The sequence below is a fragment of the Acipenser ruthenus genome, chromosome 1, assembly GCF_902713425.1.
Source record: "Acipenser ruthenus chromosome 1, fAciRut3.2 maternal haplotype, whole genome shotgun sequence".
Classification (NCBI taxonomy): Eukaryota; Metazoa; Chordata; class Actinopteri; order Acipenseriformes; family Acipenseridae; genus Acipenser; species Acipenser ruthenus.
Genome location: NC_081189.1, coordinates 91558786 through 91576772, shown reverse-complemented (window position 1 = coordinate 91576772; position 17987 = coordinate 91558786). Strand labels below are relative to the sequence as shown.

General features: G+C 41.3%; 1 protein-coding gene across 5 annotated transcripts in view; it reads right to left on the bottom strand.

Moving 5' to 3' along the window:
- LOC117421529 (leucine-rich repeat and immunoglobulin-like domain-containing nogo receptor-interacting protein 2) overlaps positions 1-17987 on the bottom strand; it is a 508422-nt gene that overhangs the window by 87553 nt on the left and 402882 nt on the right. The window lies entirely within an intron of this gene.

The following is a 17987-nucleotide window of genomic DNA, read 5'->3' as shown; positions in this document are numbered from 1 at the left end:
GCACTCCTTCTAGAGCAGCAATATCCTTTTTGTAACGAGGTGACCAGAACTGAACACAATATTCTAGGTGAGGTCTTACTAATGCATTATAAAGTTTTAACATTACTTAGAAGTAATGTTAAAACTTTACAATGCATTAGTCTCTCTTGCTTTTTTCTAACTTCCTTTTTGACTTGTGTTTGCAGTTCCAAGTACTCTTTCTGTGTACTTTGTTTTTGGTCCCTTTTAAACGATCTGTAAAGTGCCTTTTTTCACTTAATTTTTTTTGTAATTGATCTATTAAACCATTTTGGCCATTTTGTTTTAGATTTAGATTTGTCTACTTTTGGGATGTAATTGTTTTACGCCTCTAGTACTACATTTTTAAAAAAACAGCCATCCTTTTTTCTGTGGATGTTTTCTCTATTTTATGTACTGTGTGTTTATTCCCACCCCGCTGGTCCTAGTGTGCGGCTGAGGGCCAATGGGATGTGCAGGAGCCCTGGTACTTCATTGGCATAAAGGGCCCTTTCTCCACCTCTGACAGTGGGAACAGGTTAGTTTCGGCAGCGATAGACTACTTCACAAAGTGGCCAGAAGCCTAGGCGTTGCCAAACCAGGAGGCGCAGACATTGGCGGACTTATCGGCGGGTTTTTCTCCTGGTTCGGGGTCCCCCAGGAGCTCCACTCACAGCAAGGGCAGAACTTTGAGAGCAAGGTCTTCGGCAACATCTGCAACATCTTTGGCACCCAACTGGCCATCGTCACCAGTGAGCACCAGCGGGATTGGGATCTCCACTTGCCATTGATCCTGCTGGCCTGTCGCACCGCCGTGCAGGAGTCCACCCGCTGCACCCCTGCCCTGTTAATGATTGACCTGTCGCACCGCCGTGCAGGAGTCCACCCGCTGCACCCCAGCCCTGTTAATGATTGGCCTGTCGCACCGCTGTGCAGGAGTCCACCCGCTGCACCCCAGACCTGTTAATGGTTGACCTGTTGCACCGCCGTGCAGGAATCCAACCGCTGCACCCCCGCCCTATTAGTGATTGGCCTGTTGCACCGCCGTGCAGGAGTCCACCCGCTGTACCCCAGACCTGTTAATGATTGACCTGTCGCACCGCCGTGCAGGAGTCCACACGCTGCACCCCTGCCCTGTTAATGATTGGCCTGTCGCACCGCCGTGCAGGAGTCCACCTGCTGCACCCCAGCCCTGTTAATGATTGGCCTGTTGCACCGCCGTGCAGGAGTCCACACGCTGCACCCTTGCCCTGTTAATGATTGGCCTGTCGCACCGCCGTGCAGGAGTCCACCCGCTGCACCCCAGACCTGTTAATGATTGACCTGTTGCACCGCCGTGCAGGAGTCCACACGCTGCACCCCAGCCCTGTTAATGATTGACCTGTCGCACCGCCGTGCAGGAGTCCACACGCTGCACCCCTGCCATGTTAATGATTGACCTGTCGCACCGCCGTGCAGGAGTCCACCCGCTGCACCCCAGCCCTGTTAATGATTGGCCTGTCGCACCGCTGTGCAGGAGTCCACCCGCTGCACCCCAGACCTGTTAATGATTGACCTGTTGCACCGCCGTGCAGGAATCCAACCGCTGCACCCCTGCCCTATTAGTGATTGGCCTGTTGCACCGCCGTGCAGGAGTCCACCCGCTGTACCCCAGACCTGTTAATGATTGACCTGTCGCACCGCCGTGCAGGAGTCCACACGCTGCACCCCTGCCCTGTTAATGATTGGCCTGTCGCACCGCCGTGCAGGAGTCCACCTGCTGCACCCCAGCCCTGTTAATGATTGGCCTGTAGCACCGCCGTGCAGGAGTCCACACGCTGCACCCCAGCCCTGTTAATGATTGGCCTGTCGCACCGCCGTGCAGGAGTCCACCTGCTGCACCCCAGCCCTGTTAATGATTGACCTGTCGCACCGCCGTGCAGGAGTCCACCCGCTGCACCCCAGCCCTGTTAATGATTGGCCTGTCGCACCGCTGTGCAGGAGTCCACCCGCTGCACCCCAGACCTGTTAATGGTTGACCTGTTGCACCGCCGTGCAGGAATCCAACCGCTGCACCCCCGCCCTATTAGTGATTGGCCTGTTGCACCGCCGTGCAGGAGTCCACCCGCTGTACCCCAGACCTGTTAATGATTGACCTGTCGCACCGCCGTGCAGGAGTCCACACGCTGCACCCCTGCCCTGTTAATGATTGGCCTGTCGCACCGCCGTGCAGGAGTCCACCTGCTGCACCCCAGCCCTGTTAATGATTGGCCTGTTGCACCGCCGTGCAGGAGTCCACACGCTGCACCCTTGCCCTGTTAATGATTGGCCTGTCGCACCGCCGTGCAGGAGTCCACCCGCTGCACCCCAGACCTGTTAATGATTGACCTGTTGCACCGCCGTGCAGGAATCCAACCGCTGCACCCCTGCCCTATTAGTGATTGGCTTGTTGCACCGCCGTGCAGGAGTCCACCCGCTGTACCCCAGACCTGTTAATGATTGGCCTGTCGCACCGCCGTGCAGGAGTCCACCTGCTGTACCCCAGCCCTGTTAATGATTGGCCTGTCGCACCGCCGTGCAGGAGTCCACCTGCTGCACCCCAGCCCTGTTAATGATTGGCCTGTTGCGCCGCCGTGCAGGAGTCCACACGCTGCACCCTTGCCCTGTTAATGATTGGCCTGTCGCACCGCCGTGCAGGAGTCCACCCGCTGTACCCCAGCCCTGTTAATGTTTGACCTGTCGCACCGCCGTGCAGGAGTCCACACGCTGCACCCCAGCCCTGTTAATGATTGACCTGTCGCACCGCCGTGCAGGAGTCCACACGCTGCACCCCTGCCATGTTAATGATTGACCTGTCGCACCGCCGTGCAGGAGTCCACCCGCTGCACCCCAGCCCTGTTAATGATTGGCCTGTCGCACCGCTGTGCAGGAGTCCACCCGCTGCACCCCAGACCTGTTAATGATTGACCTGTTGCACCGCCGTGCAGGAATCCAACCGCTGCACCCCTGCCCTATTAGTGATTGGCCTGTTGCACCGCCGTGCAGGAGTCCACCCGCTGTACCCCAGACCTGTTAATGATTGACCTGTCGCACCGCCGTGCAGGAGTCCACACGCTGCACCCCTGCCCTGTTAATGATTGGCCTGTCGCACCGCCGTGCAGGAGTCCACCTGCTGCACCCCAGCCCTGTTAATGATTGGCCTGTCGCACCGCCGTGCAGGAGTCCACACGCTGCACCCCAGACCTGTTAATGATTGGCCTGTCGCACCGCCGTGCAGGAGTCCACACGCTGCACCCCAGACCTGTTAATGATTGACCTGTTGCACCGCCGTGCAGGAATCCAACCGCTGCACCCCTGCCCTATTAGTGATTGGCCTGTTGCACCGCCGTGCAGGAGTCCACCCGCTGTACCCCAGACCTGTTAATGATTGACCTGTCGCACCGCCGTGCAGGAGTCCACACGCTGCACCCCTGCCCTGTTAATGATTGGCCTGTCGCACCGCCGTGCAGGAGTCCACCTGCTGCACCCCAGCCCTGTTAATGATTGGCCTGTCGCACCGCCGTGCAGGAGTCCACACGCTGCACCCCAGACCTGTTAATGATTGGCCTGTCGCACCGCCGTGCAGGAGTCCACCCGCTGTACCCCAGCCCTGTTAATGATTGACCTGTCGCACCGCCGTGCAGGAGTCCACACGCTGCACCCCAGCCCTGTTAATGATTGACCTGTCGCACCGCCGTGCAGGAGTCCACACGCTGCACCCCTGCCATGTTAATGATTGACCTGTCGCACCGCCGTGCAGGAGTCCACCTGCTGCACCCCAGCCCTGTTAATGATTGGCCTGTCGCACCGCCGTGCAGGAGTCCACCTGCTGCACCCCTGCCCTGTTGACGATGGGGCAGGAACTGCAGACGCCAGCAATCCCGTATGGGCAACCACCAGGGGTAAGGGAGCCGCCAGGGATGGAGTACACCCAGCGCTTGCATAGCGCCTGGATAGCGCTCAAACCTTTGCTCGGGAGCAGCTCCAAGCCGCCAGGGTCCGACACAGCAGAATTACGACCTGCGAGAGAGGGGCTGCCACTTCCAGCCAGGTGAGCTGGTCTGGGTCTACAGCCCCCGTCAGAAGAAAGGGTGATGGGACGCTGTACGGTCCTGGCACGATCTGGGAGAGGTAGTCTACAGGGTAGGTAGGAGGCTGTGTGGTCCAGTGGTTAAAGAAAAGGGCTTGTAACCAAAAGGTCCCCGGTTCAAATCCCACCTCAGCCACTGACTCATTGTGTGATCCTGAGCAAATCACCTAACCTCCTTGTGCTCCTTCTTTCGGGTGAGACGTAGTTGTAAGTGACTCTGCAGCTGATGCATTGTTCACATACCCTAGTCTCTGTAAGTTGCCTTGGATAAAGGCGTCTGCTAAATAAACAAATAATAATAATAATAATAATAATAATAATAATAATAATAATAATAATAATACAACTGGAAAGTTGTACTCCACTGTGACCTTATCATGGACTGGAGCCAGTCACTGGGTCTCCCTCCCGAGCAGCCGCCTCGCCGGGTGCCATGCCACGCCACCATCACCCAGGACACCCCTGGCTTCACCACCAGCACCACTGACCCACATTGCCAGCCCGGGACCTACACAAGGCTCTCCCCAAAGGGGGGCTTGACCTCAACGGCACTGGTGAGTACCTGCTCGGTATTGGGACGTTGTGTCCTCCGCCGCCCAGCTAAGCAACCTGGCTGTATCCCACAGCTGTTGTTGACCGACAGCGACTACCTGTACAACCTGCACCGGATCGCAGGGACGCCAGCAGGACTCAACTGTGTAGCTGAACTCTCGGGCATCGCGCCCTGTAAACTTTTTGAGGACAAAAAGAGACAAAGGTGGGGGCAATGTAGCGATCCGTGCAGTGTGTTTGTGAACTGTATTCCCCACTGTCTATATGTGTTTACGTACTGTGTGTTTATTCTCTCCCCACTGTGTTCCGGCGCTGCCTTGTTTACCTTTTGTGCGTGTATTCCCGTATAATGTAACCTGACTGCTTGTTTCCCCTGGTCTGTTACGATTGGTAGAAATTTCACAAAAACAAAGAATTTTAGGAAAAATCTTTTGTAGCAAAAGTTTTGCTTTTGTGGATGAGGGAAAAAAGTTACAAGAAATAGATGTCTACAATTATTTATTTCAGTAATTTTGCAAAACTCCAGAAATGCTCATTCAAAAGCATGCATACCCTTTGATGTTATGATTGTATTGTCTACAAGGTGCTAGAAATTTCAATATGATAATGCAGAACTTAATTCTAGAAAAGTCTAGAAAATGCTGACTTGTAGGTGAACATTCTTAGAGAGCATAAAAGGGTTAGGCATAGGATGATTGCTGTCATTACCAATAAGTCAATATGGGAAAAAGTAAAAAGCTATTCTGACCTTAGGCAGAAAATTATTTATTGTAATAAAGCTGGAGAAGGACACAATAAGATTTCCAAGCATTTGAGTATCCCAATTTCAACTATTGTTTCTATTATCAAGAAGTACAAGACTGTCACAATGCTCCCTCGGTCTGGAAGAAATAAGGTTCTTTCACTAAGAACAAGTAGAAGAATTGTGATAATAACAATCCGAGACTGACTGCCAAAGTTATTCAATTTCTGTTACGATTGGTCTTCTATACCTTTCTTATTTCATCTCAATTTCCACATGTGCTTTATGCACAGTTTCATGAAGATCCTCCTTCATTAATGTTTTATATCTTCAACAAGGCTAACAGTCTAATAGATGCCCATTGGAAATTGCTTGACATGTAACAATACATTCTCAAATGCTCTGTTGTATTCAATTATGTGAGTCTTGTGACTTACTTAACCTTGATGACTATTATTAGCAAACAATATTTGCAACAACAGTCATCTGAACTGAAAATTGACATATTGCAATGAAAAGGCAGGTATAGGAAACATAACTGGAGTAACCACATTAATACCTACACCCAATGTACTGCAGGTGCCGGAGTAAAAGCTATTTTGGATAGAGGGTATACCAGTGACTTTGTTTTTAGTCGTGTTGCATTACATGCTGGCAAAACAAAAAAAAGGCATAGACAGGGATAAGTAGTATTATTCCACTGCATAATACCACACATTTACTTTTATTAAATGAACTGGTGCAGAAATTGCATTACAACAGAATAGCTTTCCAAGCACTCTACTTCAAAAAGAATGTCAGTAATGGTGAAAATGATAACATTGCACAGGCTTTCTCTCATTAATCATTCATAGACCCATCCAGAAAAAATAAATACTGTACATAAAGCGCTAACCTGTTATATTCAAGGCGTTTGTGGAAAGACACCAAGGGAATGGATTTACCATCTCAAAACAATGATAAGAATACATAAGAGTGCTCCTGAAAAGTGAAAAAAAGAAGTTGAATAACTGAACAGATAATGTTAAACCGCTGGCTGTTGTAAGATTAGGGGACATTCATGACATGGGCTCTTATTTATTTAATCATTTATTTGTTGTATTGGTCCCAACAGTATGGAGACTATGGGTTAGTTTGAGGTTTAAGCATGGTATATAGGTCTCTGTGGGGTTTACTCAATTTTGTTCCATGCGTATTTATGGACATTTGATCGAATGTTGTCCTTAAAGAATTATTAAATAATCCATCAAAGCAATAAAAATAATGTATTACAATAAATAATAAATGTTTTAAGCAACAGGTCACAAACATATTTTGAACATGCAACCAGCTGTATAAAGCTCAACATAAGGTATAAAGGTAGCATAGGATTGCACAATGCTTGCTATACACTGTCGACTATTTAAAATATGAATTTCTACTGAGCAAGTAATACTAGGACAGGATACACATATCTTTCCAAATGTAAACAATAGAAGAGAAAGAGCTTTGTTGTCCAGGTTACATTTTAGTCACATCTCTGAAACAAGCATGGTTCCCTGAAATCACTTCACAATACACAGAAGCAATGTGACCCGGATGGCTGTGGTGATGTCAGACCAGAAAGAGACAGACAACAATACTGCAAGATATGAAGCGATGGTGTGTGTGTGTTTATTAAACAAATAATTATAAATAGAAAGGTTGAACAGAAAACACTTATCCAAAAACAAAATGGCATGATGGCCAAAATAAACAGACAGATATAAAACACTGGTTTTTAAAGCCAGCACGAGTAGTAATTGTTATAATTTAAAGATCTCTTTTGCTTACGTTCCACCTCTGAACACTCCACCCCGAGTGAGCGATCCGTGCCTCTTTTATGCAGCTGTGCCTGGGCTCGATTGCTTGTTAAATGATTTAATCAGACCCAGGCACAGTCTGCAATCAATCCTTCCCTGCCGAACCAAAACACCTGTGCACAAATACAGTCAATCTCAGTTACTTGACAGGTGGATAACGCAACACCTTCGCTTAATTCGATAGGCAGTCTAGGTCCCGAATTTTTTCCATATAAAATATATGCAGCCTGCCTCTTTTATTTTTTTTAATTCGACAACTCGCTTTACTCATAATTCGACACTTGTTACCGGTACTGAAGGGATAGAAACTACTAGGGATAAAAAGACTAGTGGATAACTCAACATTCAAAGCACATGTTTTTGCATGCGAAACAAATTGACAATGCTTGGTCTGTGTGAAACTGTACCTTGTTTTTTTTTTTTATTGATTTTGTTCACTGAGTTAATTCTGTATAATGTACATTTGTTAACTTCTGCTATTAAAGCCATCTAATTAGACAGTACAAGCCAATACCTAAAAGTATAGTCTACAGTTTGTGGCTGGATTGTTTTGGTAAAACTAATGCTGTACAGTTCTCCCTCGCTATAACGCGGGGTCTCGTGGAACACACAATATGAGCATTATAAACGGGGGAGGGGGTGGGGGGTGCCGCGGGGCACCATGTAATCAATGCTATATTAAAAAAAGGTAACATTCCCATTCGTGCATCATTTTAATTAGCAGTTTTTAAACTATAGCCTGGCAAAACGGCAGTCAGGAGTTCAGTTCGAAACGACAGACAAGCAAACCAAGTGTGAGAAGGAGAGCGGGTTGAGAAGAGGGAATGGGCTCGCCCCAGGTTCAGCTGCCGGAGCGGGGCTGAAGCCAAGCTGAAGCGTCTCGTCTCCTGGAGAAAGCTGCAGCTCCTCTCGCAGCAAAAAAGTAAATACATTAGGAAAGATAACCACGTAATAGGCCTAATATTTATTTAGTTAAAAAACAAATGCCGACTAAGATGTCTGTGTTATAAAGTGCCAGCGCAGCTTTTCTTCAGTTCAGATACTGTATCAAAAAGGAGAGACAGAAACAGAAGTTAGACTGAGAAGTTGTTTACAGTTTGAATAACACCGGTACTGTATTTACTGTAGAAATATTGCATGAATCACTAGTATAGGGAATTGGGGGACATGCTGGAGGAGTGTTATATCCAAGGCAATCGAGAACCTTATAGCGAGGGAGCACTGTATACAGCCCATTAAATTCCTAAAAGCTCTCTGGTGCACCCTGCTGGAAGAAGAAAGTATTGGTTTAACATTTCAAGCTGCACCGCATGATAACTGCAGTATACTGTGCTGTGCCTCGAGGTACCACTGATTTGCCGTGGGGGAAGTTTTCCACAGAAGCCACTGTACACCCATTGCGTGGGTTCAGAAGCGTACAGAATGACAACTGCATATGCTGATCGCCATCTCAAATGATTGCTACTGTGCAATTTCACACACTGGTCCATATCCTTGATGCTCATCTTGATAAATTCAAGGAGAACATGGGAGCGTACTCGGAGGAGCAAGGCGAGCGCTTCCACCAGGATATACTGAACTTTGAACGCCGCTACCAAGGACAGTATAACGAGAACATGATGGGAGACTACATTTGGGGGCTGATTCGTGAAAGTGATTTACAGTATAATCGTAAATCTCGAAAAACTACTCACTTCTAAATCTTTTGTAGTCATTTTTGTATTACTTTAGTATAAATACATGTTAATTTGAATTCATATGTTGTTTTTTTCTGACTTTATGTGAACGAAAAGACACAAATTCGCCCGTTTTCTCATTGGAAATAGGTAAATTTCAAAATATCACTGTCCTGGTCACAAAAGCAAAGTTTGTGGGGAATAATAGCCATTTTCTATACTTTTGAGGCATAAGCAATTAGGAAATAACACTTACTACCCAGGAACCAAAAAAAAAAAAAAAAAAAAAATTGTTACACGGTGTAATTAATATTTATATAACATATAGTGTATTTAAAGAATCACATTGCATTGCAAGGAACAGGCTTCCTAAACACTCATTTTGCATTTTTTTGTCATAAATTCTATTAATTTTTATATGGTGATCTACTGTTACATTTATTATTCTCCATCATATAAATATAGAATAAGCAGCTTAATTGAGCATGTGGATGCTAATATCAAGTCATTACCATTTAAATGCTTAAAAAAACAAACGACTCTTGCCAAATATTACATTTTGCCTACTTTTGTGGAACTCTTTTACACCTGTGAACAGGAATAAACCAGTGTCCTGAAATGTAATGGCCCAGGCATAAATCCCTAATGTATAAACTCTAAATTGTTGTAATGTCTTACCTTTATATTACTTGAAGGAAGCATTACAGTGGGACAATAATGTACCCAGCATACGGACACAGTTTTCTTTTTGTCTGCTGTGTATCTGCAGTCTAATTTATACAGGCCCATATGGACTAATGCTAGTATCTAATGAAATTGTCTTCCAAAGCAGACCTATATGATGTCAGATTTTATAATAGGTAGGATTTTGTGCATTGTTAAGAGCCAACTAGTGGTACAATGATAGAATAGCCACTTTATAAACCTGTTGTTGAGGGTTTAATTCCTCACTCTGTTCTTCTTATTGTATATATTTTTCAATACATATAATGTTAACACAGTAGATAGAAAAACATATGCTGTGAATACGAGAAATAGGATTTTTACTTTTTAAAATTACTATGGAAAATTGCTTTAGCACATGTCATTTAAAATTTCAGTCTAAATTGGAATATTTTCGACAGAGGGAGGCCATTCAGTCCATCTGTTCTCACCCGGTTCCTCGTAGCTGATTGATCTCAATGCATTGTCAAGTCAGCTCTTGAAGGATCCCAATTATCCAGCATCAACAACCCTGACCCTAACCTTAATTTAACCGAGATCTCTACATTCACATACAGTGACACACAATGTTCTTCTGTTTGCATGTTCACTAAAATATGGTATTGATTAGTTGTATATTACCAAATACTCAGTAAAACATAAAAAAGTACCTGCAAGATCACAAGAGTTGTATTATTTACTGGCTGTGTCCATGGAAATATCATATGTTTTGACTACCACAGCACAGCTAGCATTAAAGCTGTGACAATAGGCTTTTGACATATATGCTGTGCCAGTGTGTATAAATGTGGGATTAAATTCCTAAAATAAGCCTTTTTTGCTCATTCTGTTGCTCGCCTACAGACAATGCAAGCTTGAATACTATATTTTATAATTTTTGAAAAAGCGGATTTGTTCTCAGTTGACGTACCAGATTGCATGTGTTAAAGTGATATCTATAAAAAAGAGAGAAAAAGATATGATTATATCCAAATACTATGGGGTAGGCTATATCCAGGGGTGAAATTCTCAACAAAAAAGTGCAGTTACTCATTTACAGCCAGGTGTAAACATTAAAAAAATGGAGCCAATTAATAAATACTCAGTCATGCACTGTAATATAACATTTAAGTTAAACCTTAAATGGTAAGTATTAAAAAATATTACACTATACAGTAACTACTGTAGATAGGGAGTTTTGTATGAAGATATCCTAAAAAAGAGGTGTATTATAAAAAAAAAAATGTAAAAAAAAAATTAGACAAAAAGGTCTTTGTCAAACAATGCACAATAGGGGCTGAAATTTGTAACGTAACAGGTACGACTATTAAAAACAATTATGCACTTGACCTGCCCATTTTAATCTCCATAGTATTCTCTGAAATTATCCTCATACTTTCCAGACCCTGGGTACTCACCTACAACAGGACCTGGCCATGCTACATTGACAGCCTTGGATAAGAATACATAAATATATATATATATATATATATATATATATATATATATATATATATATATATCCAGTGTCGTAAGCAGCACTGACATTCTACCGAGGTCAAACGTACGTTTCAAGCTATAGCAGGCAGTATTTCTATGACTGTCTGGTATTTACTATTCAACCTCCAAATCTATGGTACATGGCAAACCAACAGAGAAAATTAAGGAGTCTTTTGTACTTTACCAGAATTTTTACATGAGCATCAGCATTGATGATGCAAAAAAACAACCTTGGACACGGCATCTGTGTCCTCATAGCTAGTTACAGCCATGTATATATCCCTGTTATTTTATTTACATTTTTTACTTCTTACTTATCCTACAATGATATATTCTGTGTGCTTCTCTGTTGTGTTTCTGTTTATATTAATTACCATGAACTACTCCAAAAAGAAAAAAAAAAGCTTTTGAAAAGGCTTCTCAAAGCTGAACAAGAAGAAATGTGATGGAAGTGTTAGGCCAGTTTCAGACGGATGCGCTAGAGAAGTGCCGAACTCAATTTAAGCACAACATTTTTCTTAAGTCCCAATTAAGTACATGAGTAGAGCGCCGCCTGAAACAATGAAGTTCGCCTCGATGCTCTTTTGATGCTAGCACGCCTTCCTCTGCCGCTCTGAGCGTCTTTGGTGCACCTTGGTTTCATAAGGAGCTCCAGCGGTGAACTGAACTAAGCTGCACTTAATGCTAATGTACATTAATGATATACAAATGATATGCTAAACAGTATCGTGTATCCCACAATACTAATCAATCACGGCAGAGCCCACGGAGGAGCGGTGAGCCAGGGGCTGTATTCTTGAAAGTCTTCTTAAGACAAAACTTAAGAAAGTTCATAAGAAAATAGTTCTTCCAAATATTGTTTTAAGTTCAGTTCTTCAATTTTTCTTACAATCGTCCTAAATTTCTTCTTAAGAACTTCTTAAATATTGTCTTAAAACCAAAAAATCCTGAGTTATATAGGCCCAAGGCAAACTGAATTTAAAATACATGTATTGTGATTTAGCTAAACATGCGTTATATTTTAATTAATGTATGTATGTATGTATGTATGTATGTATGTATGTATTTATTTATACCTGTATACATATTACTAAAATAAATAAATAAATAAATAAATAAACCAGGAAAATCAATCCTCGTCTGCATAAATATTAACGTGAACGCAGACTTCTGTTAGTTTCATCTGAGCAATTTATTTTGATCCTCTTATATATTCAGGCAAATCTAAACAGAAATAAAACAACAATACAATGTCTATTTCAATACTTGTCAGTAACAGGCTTTTTAACAAAATGGGGATGCTGTGATTCGTGTCCTTGTAACTCGACTTAATAGAAATGCAGCTGTAAAAAATGTATCTTAGCCCAACTCCCAGCAGCAGCATGGAGCTCTATTTTTTAACCGACCGAAAATCGTGCTTCTTCCTGGGGAATCTGCTCGCTGATTTGTCCTCAGCACTATGGCTTCCGAAAACGGAGATAGCCCCGGTGACTAGATTATAGTGCGGCGGACAGATCATGGTCTTAAGGGTAAAAACAGTCCATAAAGACTGAAAACCTTTTTAAATTCACATGCAGTATTATTATTATTATAACATAAGAACATAAGAAAGTTTACAAACGAGAGGAGGCCATTCAGCCCATCTGGCTCGTTTGGTTGTTAGTAGCTTATTGATCGCAGAATCTCATCAAGCAGCTTCTTGAAGGATCCCAGGGTGTCAGCTTCAACAACATTACTGGGGAGTTGGTTCCAGACCCTCACAATTCTTTGTGTAAAAAAGTGCCTCCTATTTTCTGTTTTGAATGCCCCTTTATCTAATCTCCATTTGTGACCACTGGTCGTTGTTTCTTTTTTCAGGTCAAAGAAGTCCCCTGGTTTGACATTGTCTATACCTTTTAGGATTTTGAATGTTTGAATCAGATCGCCGCGTAGTCTTCTTTGTTCAAGACTGAATAGATTCAATTCTTTTAGCCTGTCTGCATACGACATGCCTTTTAAACCCGGGATAATTCTGGTTGCTCTTCTTTGCACTCTTTCTAGAGCAGCAATATCCTTTTTGTAACGAGGTGACCAGAACTGAACACAATATTCTAGGTGAGGTCTTACTAATGCATTGTAACATTACTTCCCTTGATTTAAATTCAACACCTCATAATATATCCGAGCATCTTGTTGGCCTTTTTTATAGCTTCCCCACATTGTCTAGATGAAAGCATTTCTGAGTCAACATACTCCTAGGTCTTTTTCATAGTTCCCTTCTTCAATTTCAGTATCTCCCATATGATATTTATAATGCACATTTTTATTTCCTGCATGCAATACTTTACACTTTTCTCTATTAAATTTCATTTGCCATGTGTCTGCCCAGTTCTGAATGCTGTCTAGATCATTTTGAATGACCTTTGCTGCTGCAACAGTGTTTGCCACTCCTCCTATTTTTGTGTCGTCTGCAAATTTAACAAGTTTGCTTACTATACTAGAATCTAAATCATTAATGTAGATTAGGAATAGCAGAGGACCTAATACTGATCCCTGTGGTACACCACTGGTTACCTCGCTCCATTTTGAGGTTACTCCTATAATCAGTACTTTCTGTTTTCTACATGTTAACCACTCCCTAATCCATGTGCATGCATTTCCTTGAATCCCTACTGCGTTCAGTTTGAGAATTAATCTTTTATGCGGGACTTTGTCAAAAGTTTTATGGAAATCTAAATAAACCATGTCGTATGCTTTGCAATTATCCATTTTCAATGGTGCATTACTATTATTATTATTATTATTATTTTATTTTTGTTTTTACAATGAAGGAGACACAAATGATGGTTAAATGTCATTAAAACTTGTTTTGTTGTATTTGATTCACACGAGCAAACTGCGCTGTGTAGGCCTACAATGCGATTTTATTTAAGACACCTTTGGAATAAGTGCAATAGGCTTTTGGTTCACCAGGATGGAACCAATTCATTCATCGAATTTAATGAAGTGCGGCTCTAACACTTACTTAATTTCAATTGAGTTTGGCACGCCTCTGGAGCATCCTTCTGAAACTGGTCTTACACATACTGTACCTTCTTCAATTGATTGTTCATCATGGCGTGATCATCGTCGCCACACAGTATAATTTTTTTAAACAGATTACTCCAATGAGTACAGGCAGAATTTCACCCCTGTCTATTATGGCAAGCCAAATTATCATTTAGAGATATCTCAAATTCATTTATAGATATCTCTAAATATTTGAAGATATCTTAAAATATTTAAAGATATCTCTAAATCATTTTAAGATATCTAAAATACATTTAGAGATATCTCAAAATGATTTACAGATATCTTTAAATTGAGCTTTAAATTAGATATCTAAAATGCATTTTTTGATATCTTTAAATCATTTTAAGATATCTCTAAATGTTTTTTGAGATATCTTGAAATACTTTTCAGATATCTCTAAATCATTTAGAGATATCTCTAAATAATGTCCTGTTCATTTAGAGATATCTATAAATCATTTGAAGATATCTTCAAATGAACAGGAAGCTATTTCGAGATATCTGGAAATGACTTCCTGTGAAAATGCTCTATGTTTGCAATGGACTTCCTGTATATTTAAAGATATCTCCAAATGAACAGGACGTTATTTAGAGATATCTCTAAATGATTTAGAGATATCTCTAAATGAACAGGAAGCTATTTGAAGATGTCTTCAAATGATTTGCAGATATCTCTAAATGAACAGGAAGTTATTTTAAGATATCTTTAAATGATTTACAGATATCTTTAAATAATATGTGGATTTGCCTAGCATGGTGCACCAAACTGTCATTTAGAGATATCTTAAAATGAGGGTTTTAAAGATATCTGTAAATCATTTTAAGATATCTTCAAATAACTTCCTGTTTATTTAGAGATATCTCTAAAACATTTTAAGATATCTTCAAATAACTTCCTGTTCATTTAGAGATATCTCTAAATCATTTGAAGATATCTTCAAATGAAACGGAAGCTATTTTGAGATATCAGGAAATGACTTCCCGTGAAAATGCTCTATGTTTTCAGTGGACTTCCTGTCTATTTAAAGATATCTTCAAATGAACAGGAAGTTATTTAGAGATATCTCTAAATGATTTAGAGATGTCTCTAAATGAACAAGAAGTTATTTGAAGATATCTTCAAATGATTTACAGATATCTTTAAATGAACAGGAAGTTATTTGAAGATATCTTCAAATGATTTACAGATATCTTCAAATGAACAGGAAGTTATTTAGAGATATCTCTAAATGATTTAGAGATGTCTCTAAATGAACAAGAAGTTATTTGAAGATATCTTCAAATGATTTACAGATATCTTTAAATGAACAGGAAGTTATTTGAAGATATCTTCAAATGATTTACAGATATCTTTAAATGAACAGGAAGTTATTTAGAGATATCTTTAAATGATTTAGAGATATCTTTAACACCCTCATTTTAAGATATCTCTAAATGACAGTTTGGCGTGCCATGCTAGCACAATCCATATGGTTTCCATAGTATTTAAAGATATCTGTAAATCAATTTGAGATATCTTTATTTCATTTTTAGATATCTCAAATTGATTTACAGATATCTTTAAATTAATTTTAGATATCTTAAAAACTGCACAATTAAAGATATCTGGAATTCAATTTGAGATATCTGGAAATGTTTTACAGATATCTCTAAATATTTCAAGATATCTGAAAATGCAATTTGAGATATCTCTAAATGATAATTTGGCTTGCCATAGTCTATACCCTACAAAGTAGTTACGATACCACTGTATCAGCACTGTGGCTTTACAGAATTGGAAGAATGATACTGTGGCGGAGTGTCCCGCCCCTATGTATTTATTTATTATTATTTGTATTTGTTTGTGGTGTGGATAAAAGTGCCGCGTCTTTTGTTATTGTTTTTTATTATTTATATTTAGAAACCTCATGAGGATGCATGACTGATCAGCTGCTGATTATTTAACTAGCTGACAGTCATGCATCCTTACCAAACGCGTGCAGACTCTGGACGAGGGGTAATAAGATAATTAACAGCTAGTTAACCCCTCGGCCAGCGTATAAGAACCTGCAGCTGTCTTTTCTGCAGGGTGGTGTGTGTACAGAGGAGAGTACAGAGAGCGGAGAGAGCAGAGAGCGAGCAGACGATAACAATTGCTAAAACGTGCTGGATTAGCCAGCACGTCACTTACTTGTTTGTCTGTTTATTCGTTTGGCCCTTGTGCCTTTTTGTTTTGTGTTTTGTTTAAATCTTTTGTTTAATTATTAATAAATCCAGCTGAGTGCCATTGCACTCAGCTTCACCTGCCCATCCATTGTTTGACTCAGTTACTTCCTGGTCCGTGACGTCACCACTGCGAGCCAGCCTGCCACAGATACCTTTTTTTTTTTTTTTTTAATTTAGTCGTTGCCAATCAGTTTTTATTATTTTCTCCCCAATTTGAAATGCCCAATTATTTTTAGGCTCAGCTTACTGAACCGGCGATGTCCAGGCTATAGAGCGCATCCTGCACTCTAGCGAGTAATTTTACTGGATGCGCCACTCGGGAGCCCATAAGAATGATACCTTTAAAAGCAAAAGATTTCAAAGAAGACTACAAAATTGACTTACCAAAAAATGGTATGTGCTAAATATACAGTACATACCCATATCACTCAATGAAATTGAATCATTTTTTGGCATAGTGAAGCTCCAAATATACAGGGTTGACAATGTGATTGCATTTAAGGTACAAGAGCAATCCTATGCTAATCTATGACAAGAAAACTACTGTGGCTTTGATTAATTGAGCACACTACATTAAGAATGACTAGATAAGCACCTTGATTTTATTGGTAAATCTTTCCACTTCAGTAAGCCCCTCATTTGTTATTGGCTATCACATTCTTGACATCCTCTGTGTCTTTTCTTAGTGTAAGAAGGGATACTGGATAACATATTCAATAAATTACACATTTCAACAAAGGTCCGTCCAGTTAATGATTGTCAAGGCTGAGTCGATTACATAGGCTAACTTATAAGTAGGTTTATGTTTGTAGAGCATTTTCTGCAACTATCTGCAAAATCAAGCATCAGACCCTTTGATCCCTGAGGAATCGTTGTCAATGCTGGAATTGAGTGAGTCAATAAAACCAAGGTGTTTATCATGGTGACAGAATTGAAATTGTCTCTGAAGCATACTTTGATTCGAACTTTGCTGAAAACTGCTTTAACAAAATGCCAGGGCTGGGCTGTTTTACCATCACGTCAACCGATTACATAAAAGAGAGACTTTCTGAAGAATGGATTTGCAGTGCCTATCAGTGAAAGTAGAACCAAATTGAACAAATATTGATTGATCGAGTATGGGGTTGAAATATCATTTTGAGGCAATATTCCTTGGTAGTAAATCATTTACAGTTTCTCACTGTGCACTACATGTTGGTTATAGACAGTTCTATTGTACGTGGGATGATTTCTATCAGCTGTTTCAAAGGGATCCGCAGTTTTTTAATGTTTTTGGAGGCAGGCATCTTTACACAAAAGTCTATTTTCACAGTAAACAGAACCAATCTTTTTTTTTCAAACAATCTGATAAGTCTGCACCATGTAGTTGAACGTCTGCAGTGTCAAAGTGGATTTTCTCAACTGGAACTTTTGATGCTATCAGTGGGGTTTCTGTCAGTTTTCTTGCAAAAGCCATTTATGCCTGTAGGTTCCAAATAAAAGCAAGATATAAAAGAAAAAGGATCTGAGTAAGCCAATTTAGGTAAAAAAGTAAATCTAGCAAAATGCTGTAAAACTGGTGCAAGCATTAAGGGATTAAGACCTATTAAGTTGTGTCAAAAAATCATGTTTAAT